Below are 13,853 nucleotides of genomic sequence, written 5' to 3' on the forward strand. Positions count from 1 at the left end.
ACCACCGAGGGCGGGCCCAGCGCAGGTGCGGCGAGTTGCTGATTTGAAGGCAGACACGCTGGCGCCGGTCAGCTTTTAAAGGGGGAGGGTCGATTTGTTTTGCTGCGACGCCCTGCACACTGCAGCCCTGAATCAAGGCCTGAACATAGCTGCTTCACCAGTTCAACGCCCAGGACTATGGATAAGGCTAGGGAGCGAGTGCAGCGCTTCAGCGAGGGTGCCCTGAAGTTACTGGTTGGCGCAGTGGAGCGCAGGCGACCTGTCCTCTTCCCTGATAGTGGCAGGAGGCCGCTGCCCAGCGAGTATAGAAAAGCCTGGAGGGAGGTGGCAAACAGGGTGACCTCCAACAGCATGGTTGCCAGGACTCCAGTGCAATGCAGAAAAAAGTTCAGCAACCTCACTCAGGTTGTCAGGGTGAGTACCCTTTCCAGTATCCTCTTCATCCCTGCATGTGCACCTCACTTTATGGCCAAAGGGACCTGAAAGCCCCAATGCCAAGCCCTCATCCAACAGCTATGGGACTCTCATGAAAATCACTTGCACATTCAGCACTTTACACACTGTCAGGGCTATTCCACCATGGGAAGCTGTGCAGGCAAGATCAGGGCTTGACACTGTCAGGGCTATTCCACCATGGGAGGCAGTACAGGCAAGATGAGGGCTTGACACTGTCAGGGCTATTCCACCATGGGAGGCAGTGCAGGCAAGATCAGGGCTTGACACTGTCAGGGCTATTCCACCATGGGAGGCAGTGCAGGCAAGATCAGGGCTTGACACTGTCAGGGCTATTCCACCATGAGAGGCAGTGCAGGCAAGATCAGGGCTTGACACTGTCAGGGCTATTCCACCATGGGAGGCAGTGCAGGCAAGATGAGGGCTTGACACTGTCAGGGCTATTCCACCATGGGAGGCAGTGCAGGCAAGATGAGGGCTTGACACTGTCAGGGCTATTCCACCATGGGAGGCAGTGCAGGCAAGATCAGGGCTTGACACTGTCAGGGCTATTCCACCATGGGAGGCAGTGCAGGCAAGATGAGGGCTTGAAACTGTCAGGGCTATTCCACCATGGGAGGCAGTGCAGGCAAGATGAGGGCTTGACACTGTCAGGGCTATTCCACCATGGGAGGCAGTGCAGGCAAGATCAGGGCTTGACAGTGTACTTAGAGGCCATCCTTTCTCTTGCAGGGCAAGCTGGCCCACAATCGCAGGCAGCAGCAACGGACCGGGGGAGGCCGTCCTGACCTTAAAGAGCTCAGCGACCTGGAGCAGCGAGTGGAGCAGATTATGGGAGGCCGGCTGATTGGCCCCGTCGCCACTGGAGATGCCGACCCTGTTGTGGACAGCAATGGTAAGGTCATCACCTTTTTGACCTCTCTCTTTCCACTTTTGCCTCACACCAGCATCCTTTGCCACTCTCGAACTCATGCCTCCCTCGCTGCCGCCCTGTCCTCACTCTAAAGCAACTCCTCAGAATCACAGAATCACAGAATCTACAGTGCAGATAGAGGCCATTTCGGCCCATCGAGCCTGCACCGACACAAATCCCACCCCATCCCCGCAACCCCACGTATTTAATCCCCTAACACTAAGGGTCAATTTATCACAGCCAAATCAACCTAACCTGCACATCTTTGGACTGTGGGAGGAAACCGGAGCACCCGGAGGAAACCCACGCAGACACAGGGAGAATGTGCAAACTCCACACAGACAGTCGCCCGAGGCCAGATTTGAACCCGGGTCCCTGGCGCTGTGAGGCAACAGTGCTAACCACTATGCCACCGTGCCTCCTTGCTTTCAGATGCTGATTCACCAGGCGAGGAGGCGGGCCCTCAAGCTGGCACTGTGTCTGATTCAGAATTCGAGGAGGAGGAAGAGGAAACCGGCCCATCAGTGCCACCCTCAGCCGTGGCCATGATGGGGACACGTCTTCCCTGGAGGGGAGCAGGGGGGAAGGGTCTGATGAGGGTGAAGCTCCAGGGCCCAGCGGGCTGCAGCAATGCGGGAGGGGTGGGGAAGCTCGGCGGTCTTCTCCCCGGAGGGTGAGTGCGGCCTCCAGTCCTGCTACGGTGAGCGCAGAGGAGGTGCGGCTCCTTGCTGAAATGGGCACCCAGGCTGAGCGCAGGCACAGTGAGCTCATGGTTGCAGTGGCAAGGATGCCTGACTCCATAGAGTCACTGGCAAGAAGTGTTCAGGAATTCGGGGCAGCACAGGCCAGGAGTCTGCAGGACTTCGCGGCATCACAGGCGGCTTCCAGCCAAGTGCTCAGTCGTGCCGTGCATTCACTGGCTGGTGTGATGCAGACACAGACCAGGGCCACACGGGCACTAACTGCTGCCACCCTCGCTGGATCGGCCAGGCATCGACGGGGCCCTCGCCGCGCCGCAGCAGCCCAGCAGTCTGTGCTTCAGCAGATTGCTGCGCATGCTTCAGTGCTGGCCCGTGCAAGTGCCAGTGTCTCGGCCGACCAGGGAGTGCCTGTGCTCTGTCGGGTTGGCAGCATTCCTGCAGCCAACACTGTCACTCCTCCACTGCAGCTGCCACCACCCATAGGAAAGACTGCTGCCGCCCAAGCAGAGTTGGAGCAGTCAGAAGCCGGGCCCTCCAGGCCCAGAGCTGGTCCAGGCCGTCCCCTAAGGGCATCTGCCGTCTCACCATCTGACCCTCAGCAGCCTTCCCCCAGCCTTGCTGCAGCCGCTGGGCTCCCATTGAGGAGGAGCTGCAGGGTGGGAAGGGGCCAATCGCGGAAGCGAGGCGGATCACCCTTGCAGGCGAAAAAGTAGAAGGTGTGGCAAAATGGTTTTTTTATATGAATGCCGAGAATGTTGTGTTTTTTTTTATATGACGGCTGAGAATGTTGTGTTTGTTTTTTATATGAAGGCCGAGAATGTTGTGTTTGTTTTTTATATGAAGGCCGAGAATGTTGTGTTTGTTTTTTATATGAAGGCCGAGAATCATGGACATTTTTGTTTAACTGTTTTTTTCATTTTCTCAAGGTTGTGAGAGCCAGTTATGTGTCTGACTGTTTTTTGGGGGGTTTCTCTGAATTTGTTTGTCATGCGGGAAGGGCACAGAGTTTGTAAAATAAAAAATTTGCTTTATTCAGATTGTCCATGTTTGCACTTTGAACTATTTGTTGCCTTGACCGGCTGAGGGTTTGCGGAGTGGCTCCATTCATGTTCTTTCATTGGCACAAGACATTCCCTGAGAGGGGGCCTAGAACCGAGTTGCAATAATCCGCCGACGGATGGCCCTCCCGTCCTGGTGCTCCTCCTCCTCCTCCTCCTCTGGTGGTCCTCCAATGTCTGCTGGCAGTGGCTGAGTCCTGAGGATAGCCAGGTTGTGCAGCAGGCAGCCCACTGCAACGAAATGGGAGACTCGCTCAGGCGAGTACTGTAGGGCTCCTCCGGAACGGTCCAGACAGCGGAACCGTTGCTTGAGCACGCCGATTGTGTGCTCAATGATGTTCCTGGTAGCTTGATGGCTGTCATTGTATCTGTTAAGTCTGTGGGTTGTATTGCAAATAATACACAGACTCCAAGATTAACAAATAAAACAGGTCTTTACTATTCAGAGGTTCGGGCGAATCTGCCCTAGTTAACGTATCACAACCCTTATATACTGGTGTGGTCACTATCGGTATTACAGTATACATGAGCCAACAAATAGTGCCACCCTAAAGTAGTGCTCTTAAAGGCGAACGGTTACATTCTATAGTTCCCTTAAAGGTAAACGGTTACATACACAACACTCCTCCCTTTTTAGCTTATTACTTACAGAATCCCCTTTAAACATACAATCTTCAACTTCATATAAACAGTTTACAGATATACTCTCGATGGAGTCAACATCATATAACAATTTACAGATATACTCTCGATGGAGTCAACGTCATATAACTTCATGTTTAACATAACATAATAACATATATAACTTCATGTCAAAACAGATCACAGATTCAGTCTCTGCGGAAAACAGTTCACATTGCTGAAGTGACTCATTCAATAGTCCTTCCATGGATTTAACAGTTTGAACTTCCGAACTGATTTGGCTCCGTTCGGAGGGACCACGTGTGTGATCTGGTAGAGGTGATAATGGTTCAGATGGGTCATCTTCTGTTTCGACTTTTCCTTTTCTGCTTCTTGGAGACTCTCTGGGCTCCACTGTCAGCTGCCAGCTGCCTGCGCAGTTCCTCCTTCTCTGCCTCCTGTTTCCGTCGTAGAGCCAGCTTCACCTGATGTTCCGTAGACTTTTGGTGCTCCTCCATGATTTCTGCACTTTGGGAGTCGAAGTTACAAGCTGGTCAGGCCAGGACATCGCAATATTCGGTGTAGTCCACCAGGTCATGGTAATATTCGGTGTCGTCCTGATCTAGGCCAGCGAGAGGGTCGTCTATTTCCTCCATACCCAGCTGGACGTTAGCCAGCTCTTGTTCCAAATCCAGACATCTTTCCTGAAGAGACTTCTTCATGTGTACCTCTTCATCCAGCTTTTTCTGGGCTTTCAGCAAGTCGTTTACTAATGACCTCATTTGTGATTTTAATACTTCAACTTCCTTTGGAGATTGATTGATCGGACTATTCAATCCCTCTACCGGAGCAGCTGTTTCAGCGGTCTGTTGTTCTACATTGACGTGAGTCAGCGTACTTTTGGTATCCAAGGGTTGCTCTGCTGCCATCTTCTCAGTCTGTGTTGCAACCTCAGCTATTTCCATAACCCTTGAGAGCTCCAACCCCCTCTCCTCTTCCACCACTAATGTTTCATCTATGGATGGAATCTTTACCGATGAGGCAGCCTTGGCCTGGAGCTCATCAAACATTTCCTGCAGCCTTTGGACTTCTTGCTCATGTTCAACCTTTAGTTGTTCATATGCTTCTACTGAAGCTAGCTTTTCGGGGGTTGCCGAGTTAATCCCCTCCAGAATTGTAGCCTGGGCCTGTCCATACTGTTCTTTCAACTTCTCACACTCTGCTTGTAAGGAGTCGTAAAGAAGGACTGGAATAAAATCCTGGCTTCCTGAAGATTCCTCTGCAATTGGTTTTTTTGCAATTTCCTGTTGGAGTTCAGCCAAGGCTGCTATGCTATCTGCCTCTCGAAGTCTCACTGCCATCAATTCTTCTTTATTCTTGCAGTCTATCTGAGCCATTTCCCGTTTACTCTCATTTAACTGAGTGAGTAGCCCCTTATTCTGGGCTGAGAGATATTGCACCTTCTCATGTAGACCATAGCACTCCTTCTCTGCTCGACATAGCTGATTTCTGCTGATTTGGTTCTGTATTTCAAGTTCCAACATCCTTTGCTTAGCTTCTTTCAGTTTCGCCTCAATAATCCCCTCTCGCAACATGTCCACATTATTCACATCAGGTAAAGAAGCGTTTCTCTTTTCCATGTCCAAGATTTGTTTCTGCATCTCCTTAAGAGCACACTGCGATTCAACTTCTCTTAACCTTGCCTGCACTAGCTCCGTCTCTAATTGCAGAACAAAATCCTCAGTGTAGTGTGGTTTGCCCTTCTGCTGTATCTCTAGATCATGCAAATATTCTAACTCCTGAACATCATAAGGGAGATGTGATCGGTAATTGGTCACGATGGCTCTATGGTCGCTCTCTGCTTGAGCCAGTAGGTTCTGTTGTCTTTCCAGACTCTCCCATTCGGTGTCATAGAACTTTTTCATTGTTTTCATCTCTTGTACGAGGCGGTAACTTAATTGTTCTAATTGTTGTTGTACTTTGAAATAACGTTGAGTTCGAGCCCGGTGTTCCTCCGTAATGCATATGTCTGTAACTTGAACAGACTCAGAATTCTCTGTCTTTATGCACGCCATCGATTTTCCAACCTTAGTCCGTGAGTTCATGTTAACCTTGTTTTTCATACGTAAGCTGGACTTATCGTCTTCCGGCTCGGAGTCTGAGCTGCTTGTCTGCACCGAGTCCTCACTCGTCATTGCTTGTAGGTAGTGCCATTCCATGTCTATTTTCTTGATCCACTCCCGTCCTAGAAGTGGTGGTCCTCCCTCAGGTAGTACGTACAAATTCATTCTTGGGTGTACTTTACCCCTATCTCTCACCTTGACTCTTATTTTCCCCATGGGGTATACGTTATGCCCCGTGTATGTCTGTAATACAAACTTGGTATTTCTTAAGGGTATGTGAGAGAATAGCCGGTGGTAGTCCTTTTGGTTGATGACTGATACAGCTGATCCCGTGTCCAGCTCCATTCGTACTTGGACTCCAGCTATTTTTAGTGTGACCCAGATCGTCTGTAGATCAGTCACTTTACCCACATTGTGGATTCTCAGACTATCCAGCTCCTGGCTGTTTGGGTCTGAGTCTGAATTTTGTTCGTCTGAACTCTTTTCAGCCACCTGATGTACCTTGTTGTACTTTTCTTGTGGTGGTGGCTTCCTTTGCTTGTTGGTCTTCTTTCCGGACCTGCATACCTTCGCGATGTGACCCAGTTTGCCACATTTCCTGCACTCCTGGTTCTTAAACCAGCACTGATTCTGGTCGTGCGTTGTCTTTCCACAACGGTAGCATTTGGAATTGCTTGCAGTAATTTGGTCCACCCCGAGTGCCGCCGCCTTTAGCTGCATTTCCGCCGTTCCTTTCGCTGCGGCTTCGTGCGATGAAGCTATGAAGACAGCCCTGTCCAGTGTGAGGTCGTTTTCTTCCAGAAGTCGCTTCTGCATTCCTTCTTTGGCCAAGCCGCATACGAACTTGTCCCGCAGCGCCTCTGTCAAATTTCCTCCAAACTGGCAGTATTTCGCTAGCTTACGCAGTTCGACTAAGTATTCCGCATTGCTTTCATCTTGCCTCTGGGTTCTGGCGTAAAATTTAAATCGTTCAGCCAGCATCAACGGTGTGGGGTTCAAGTGATCCTTCAGCACTGCTATGATCTCTTCGAAGGTCTGGTCCACTGGTTTAACTGGTGCTATTAGATGTTTCAAAAGCCCGTATGTTTTTGCTCCCATCGAATTTAACAAAGTTATTGCCTTGTCGTCATCCTCAATTTCGTTGGCTACGCAATATATTTCTATGCGTTCCACATACGTGGCCCAGTCTTCTATTTCAGCATTAAAATCATTAATATTTCCTCGCTTAGGCATCTTCTTCTCTTTTCGAGAACAGTACAAGTATTTCTTTACTTATTATTAATTTTCTTCTCTTCTTGAGAACACCACAAGTATTGCTTTACTTATTCTTATTTTTCCTCTCTTCTTGAGAACAACACAAGTATTGCTTTACTTATTCTTATTTTTCCTCTCTTCTTGAGAACACACCAGCCTTTCTGAAAATTCTAATTAATTTTCTAAGATGGCGGTTTCCCGCTTCTGTCTTCTTCCCCAGCGGTTTTCCCGTGAAAAATGGCGGCTTTCCCGTGCTTCTCGCTCTCCCCGCCCACTTCAATGGCGGTTTTCCCGCGCTTGACGGTCTTCACCTGACCCCCGACGCTGTCTTTCAGTCCGAGTGCGGCCCTTATCTCCGCCGCGATCGATGGCCCGCGCTGTTCACCGCGGCTCTCGCGCCTTCAGTGTCTGCCGACTCTGCCCTACCAGCCCGAGTGCGGCCCTTATCAGGGATTGCGATCGATGGCCCGGCTGCGCCCCTCACTTCAAAGTGGCCCGGCCCTTATCAGTGGATGCGATCGATGGCCCGCGCTGCGCCTCTCGCCCGAAGCGGCTCTCGGCCCTTATCGCTGGTGCGATCGCTGGCTCGCGAAGCGCCTCCCGCTCGAAGCGGCTCTTGCTCGCTCCCTCTCGGGCTCTGGCTCACCCGCTCGCGCGGCTCTTGCTCGCTCCCTCTCGGGCTCTCGCTCAGCGGATTCAAACGCCTCTCCCCGACCTCCCGCAGTCCGGCCCTTTCCTCCCCGGCTGCGGCTGATTCTTCGCGGGTTATTTAGTTATTTATTTATTTATCGCCACTGCGCCTTGTGATCCCGGTCGCTGTCCGGCCTTTTTCACCCCCTCGACCGTGGTGGTCACTGCCCTTATCCTCCGGATATTTTCCACACTTTCCCCTACTCACAGTCGTTGCGGTCGCCGGTTGCTTTCTTTTGTTAGTTGATCGACGCACTCCGCACCGTGGTAAAAGGGTAGTTGTGCCTGTTGCTGATGAACTTTCGTTGCTAGTCTGCTTCCTGTCTGTTGCTGCAGCTTCGTGTGTTCTCCCAGCAGCACGACGAAGGCGGTTGCCTCACTTCGACGCTCCTTAGTAGCTTAGGAAGTACTGTTGCCGCAGGGTACGATCGTCCTCGTCGCCATTGTTAAGTCTGTGGGTTGTATTGCAAATAATACACAGACTCCAAGATTAACAAATAAAACAGGTCTTTACTATTCAGAGGTTCGGGCGAATCTGCCCTAGTTAACGTATCACAACCCTTATATACTGGTGTGGTCACTATCGGTATTACAGTATACATGAGCCAACAAATAGTGCCACCCTAAAGTAGTGCTCTTAAAGGCGAACGGTTACATTCTATAGTTCCCTTAAAGGTAAACGGTTACATACACAACAGTATCGTTCTTCAGCAGGGGTGCTGGGCGCACGGAGCGGGGTCATCAGCCAGGTGCACAAAGGATAGTCCTTGTCCCCGAGAAGCCAGCCTCCTGGGTGAGCCGGGGCTTCGAAAATGTCTGCCACAGAAGTCTGGCGCAGGATGAAGGCATCGTGGCTGCTGCCTGGAAAGCGGGCATTGACAGCTCGTATGAGCTGCCTGTGGTCACACACCAACTGGACGTTGAGCGAATGGTAGCCCTTCCAGTTGTGGTAATCCTCGGCATTCTGTAGAGGTGCCCGCAAAGCCACATGCAAGCAGTCAATGGCGCCCTGGACCATGGGGAAGCCCGCTATTCTTGCAAATTCCATTGCATGCTTGTGCTGCTTGTCCAGGGTCATGGGGAAGGAGCTGTACTGATGTCTCCTTCTGAAGAGGGCATTCGTCACCTGGCGGATGCAGCAATGTACCGCGAACCGGGAGATATTGGCAATGTCCCCAGTAGCGGATTGGAAGGAGCTGGTGGCATAGAAGTTGAGAGCCACTGTCACCTTCACTGCCACCGACAGAGACGTCCTGCTCCTCAGCTGTGGCTGCAGATCTCTGCGAAGCAGGTGGCAGATCTCAGTGACCGCCTCCCTTCTGAATCGCTGCCTCTGAACACACTGCTCCTCAGACATGTTCAGATATGAGAACTGCTGGTGGTATACCCTGGGTGGGTAAGGCCTCCTGTGTCGACGCCTGTTGGACCTTCTCCATCTGGCCATGACTGGCACTCTCTCTTGGCGTCTCTGAGCCCTTTGAATGCAATGCAGAAAGCCAACGTTTCCACCCATTGCAGCCCCCACTATATGTGGTGACTCAAGGCTATAGCACTGAAAGTTAAATCCAACTGCAAAGCTCTGGCCTGAAGCCAGAAGTACCTGTGCGAGCGCTGAGTCAAAGCAGAAAGCTCTCTCCCTTTGTCTCTCTCCAAATATCTCTCTCTCACACAGAAGGAGTGGAACAAAATGGCTGTCACAAAGAATGGAGGAAGAGTCCCCTTTAAATAGTGCCCCCGCGCCCCACAGCGACTGGGAACCGTTTCACTCAACCAGTCGCTGGGGGCGCCAGGTGCACAGAAGGGGGGGCGCCACTGAAGTTCCGGTTCGGGGCACACCAAGCGCGTTGCACCATGAAATGACGTCAGGATCTGAGCGGGCGCTACGGTTTTGCGCCGCCGCTAAATCTTGACTGAAGTTCGCGAGAGGCGCAGATCGCACCGCCCCCGGGCGCTAGCCGCTTCGCGCCCCACTTCTCCTCCTAAGGCGCTAGCGGCTGGCGCTAACAACTGAATTTCTAGGCCGGAGAGTTTAAAGGTAGCAGTGCAGCAGAGAATAAGGTCAAAGCAGGGAATAATGGTAAAACATTTAAATTAAAGGTTCTTTATCTGAATGCACGAAGCATTAGTAACAAGATAGACAAACTAGTGGCACAAAGAGAGATAAATGGGTTTGATCTAATAGGCATTACAGAGACGTGGTTGCAAGGTGACCAAGGTTGGGAACTAAATGTTCCAGGATACTTGACATTTCGAAAAGACAGGCAGAATGGAAAAGGAGGGAAGTAGCCCTGATATTAAAGGATGACATAAGGACAGTAGAGAGAAAGGATCTTGGCTCGGAAGGTCAAGAAGTAGAATCAGTATGGGTGGAGATAATGAATAACAGGGGGCAGAAAACACTGGTGGAAGTAATATATAGGCCCCCTAACAGTAGCTATACTGTTGGACAGAATATTAATCAAGGAATAGTAGGAGCTTGTAACAAAGGTAATGCAATAATTGTGGGGGACTTTAATCTTCATATAGACTGGACAAATCAAATTGGCAAAGGTAGTCAGGAGAACGAGTTCATGGAATGCATTCAGGACAGTTTCCTAGAGCAATATGTCATGGAGCCAACAAGGGAACAGGCTAATTTAGATCTTGTATTGTGTAATGAGACAGGGTTAATTAGCAATCTCATAGTAAAGGATCCTCTGAGGCAGAGAGATCATAATATGATAGAATTTCACATTAAGTTTGAGAGTGACTTGCCTAAGTCCAAAACTAGTCTTAAACTTAAATAAAGCCAATTACACAGGTATGAGGGGCGAGTTGGCTAAGGTAGATTGGAAAAATAGATTAAAAGGTATGGCAGTAGATAAGCAGTGGCTAGCATTTAAAGAAATATTTCATAATTCTCAACAAAAATACATTCCATTTAGAAACAAAAACTCCAAGGGAAAAGTGATCCAACCGTGGCTAACTAAAGAAGTTAAGGATAGCATTAGATTGAAAGAAGAAGCTTATAATGTTGCGAAGAATTGTAGTAAGCCTAAGGATCGGGAGAGTTTCAGAAACCAGCAAAGGATGACCAAAAAATTGATAAAAAGGGAAAAAATAGAATAGAAAATTAGCAAGAAATATAAAAGCAGATTGTAAGAGCTTCTACAAGTATGTAAAAAGGAAGAGAGTAGCAAAAGTAAACATTGGGCCCTTAGAGGCTGAGACAGGAGAAATTATTATGGGGAGTAAGGAAATGGCAGAAACGTTAAACAAATATTTTGTATCTGTCTTCACAGTAGCAGACACAAAAAGCATACCAAAAATGGTGGGGAACCAAGGGTCTAATGAGGGTGAGGAACTTAACGTAATTAATATAAGTAGAGAAAAAGTACGAGGGAAACTAATGGGACTAAAAGCTGACAAATCCCCTGGACCTGACGGCCTACATCCTAAGGTTCTAAAAGAGGTGGCTGAAGAGATAGTGGATGCATTGGTTTTGATCTTCCAAAATTCCCTAGATTCTAGAACGGTCCTAGCGGATTGGAAGGTCGCAAATGTAACACCACTATTCAAGAAAGGAGGGAGAGAGAAAACAGGGAACTACAGGCCAGTTAGCCTGACATCAGTCATTGGGAAAATGCTGGAATCCATTGTTAAGGAAGTGGTATCAAGGCACTTAGAAAATCATAACATGATTAGGCAGAGTCAACACTGTTTTATGAAAAGGAAATCATGTTTGACAAATTTATTGGAGTTTTTTGAGGATGTAACTAGTAGGGTAGATAAAGGGGAACCAGAGGATGTAGTATATTTGGATTTCCAAAAGGCATTCGTTAAGGTGCCACATAAAAAGTTATTACACAAGATTCGGGCTCATGGGGTTGGGGGTAATATAGTAGCATGGATAAAGGATTGGTTAACAGACAGAAAACAGAGAGTAGGGATAAATGGATCTTTTTCAGGTTGGCAGACTGTAACTAGTGGGGTGCCGCAAGGATCGGTGTTGGGGCCTCAGCTATTTACAATCTATATTAATGACCTAGATGAAGGGATCGAGTGTAATGTATCCAAGTTTGCCGATGATATAAAGCTAGGTGGGACAGTAAGCTGTGAGGAGAACACAAAGAGTCTGCAAAGGGATATAGATAGAATAAGTGAGTGGGCAGTAAGGTGGCAGATGGAGTATAATGTAGGAAAATGTAAGGTTATTCAATTTGGTAAGAAAAATAGAAAAACAGAATATTTTTTAAATGATTAGAAACTTTCAAATGTTGGTGCTCAGAGAGATTTGGGTGTTCTCGTGCAAGAAACACAGAAAACTAGCATGCAGGTACAGCAAGCAATAAGGAAAGCAAATGGCATGTTGGCCTTTATTGCAAGGGGGTTGGAGTATAAGAGTAAGGAAGTCTTGCTACAATTATACAGGGCCTTGGTGAGACCACACCTGGCGTACTGTGCACAGTTTTGGTCTCCTTATCTAAGGAAGGATATACTTGCCTTGGAGGCGGTGCAACAAAGGTTCACTAGATTGATTCCTGGGAAGAGAGGGCTGTCCTATGATGAGAGATTGTGTAGAATGGGCCTATACTCTCTGGAGTTTAGAAGAATGAGAGGTGATCCCATTGAAACTGTAATGTATGTACCTTTAAGGGGAGAACTACTTTTTACAGCTCCTGTATACTGTAGTACCGGCAGTGACCACACCTGTATATAAACCCTGAGTAGTGATCTGTACAGTTAGTTCTAGAGTAACCCTCATTCAGTAAACACCTGTTGATCGTTCCCTGCAGTCTCTTGTCTGATTATTGAAGGACACAACAACAAGATACACGGATCTAACATTGGCGACGAGCAGATTCAAACCTACCTGCAACTCTGCATCACCTCCCAGGGATTCGCTCCTGGAGAACAGTGGAAGAAGGCCGAGTCCAGAAGCACGGGCGTCGACCACGGGAAATCCCCCAGTCATCCAGTGGAGAATTGAGCATCGCAGGGGAGGCTGTCGAGAGCCAGGCTTGGCTTTCCAGTCACGGTGGTCCAGCGCAACGGGCTGGCAACAGGTACTGCGCAGACACTTCCCGGACAGCGGCGGCTAGAACCGACCGACGGCACAGAAAAAGGCCGAGCAGCGTCAACGGGGGAGAGAGAGAGGGTAGAGCGCACAGGGCGCAGCTGGTGTTCAGGACTGAGCGGCGTCAACGGGGGAGAGAGGCGAGAGAGAGCAGAGCGCAGCTGGTGTTCAAGGGCCGAGCAGTGTCAACGGGGCAGAGTGGCGCGCAGGGAAACGCGCAGAGCGCAGCAAGGGCCGAGCAGCGTCAGCGGGGAAGAAAGGAAAGCGCGGGAGACGCCATTTTAAGCCGCAGCGGGGAAGAAAGGAAAGCGCGGGAGACGCCATTTTAAGCCAGTCTAACCACACCCAAAAATGCCGAAGAGTGGCAGTATCACAGCGTTCGACAATGAAGTTGAAAATTGGACGACATATGTCGAACGCATAGAAGTATACTGCAAGGCGAATGAAGTGCCAGATGACAAGAAAGCGCTGGTATTGTTGAATTCAATGGGTGCAAAAGCGTATGGCTTACTACGAAACCTAGTAACCCCAGAGAAGCCAGTAGAAAAGGATTTTGAAAACATAGTGTCAATCCTACAGGACCACTTAAACCCCACACCGCTGCTGATAGCAGAAAGATTTAAGTTTCACAAAAGGAACCAGCATAAAGATGAAAGTAATGCTGAGTATTTAACGGAACTGCGCAAGCTATCGAAACACTGCCAGTTTGGAACGGGACTAGCAGATACTTTAAGGGACAAGTTTGTGTGTGGGCTTCAAAGTGAAGGAACCCAGAAACGGCTTCTATCAGAAAAGGATATTACGCTGGTCAAGGCTTTCAGCATTGCAGTATCACAAGAAGCAGCAGCACGGGGCGTGGCAGAGATACAACAGAGACCGCAAGAATATGGCACAAATGAAATGTCATACGGAACAGTGAAGTGCTATCGCTGCAGCAGAACAACACACGACCATAAGGATTGCTGGTTCAAGGACAAAGTGTGC

Source organism: Somniosus microcephalus, chromosome 13, assembly GCF_052327205.1.
Source record: "Somniosus microcephalus isolate GS21.2 chromosome 13, FLI_Smic_1.0, whole genome shotgun sequence".
NCBI lineage: Eukaryota > Metazoa > Chordata > Chondrichthyes > Squaliformes > Somniosidae > Somniosus > Somniosus microcephalus.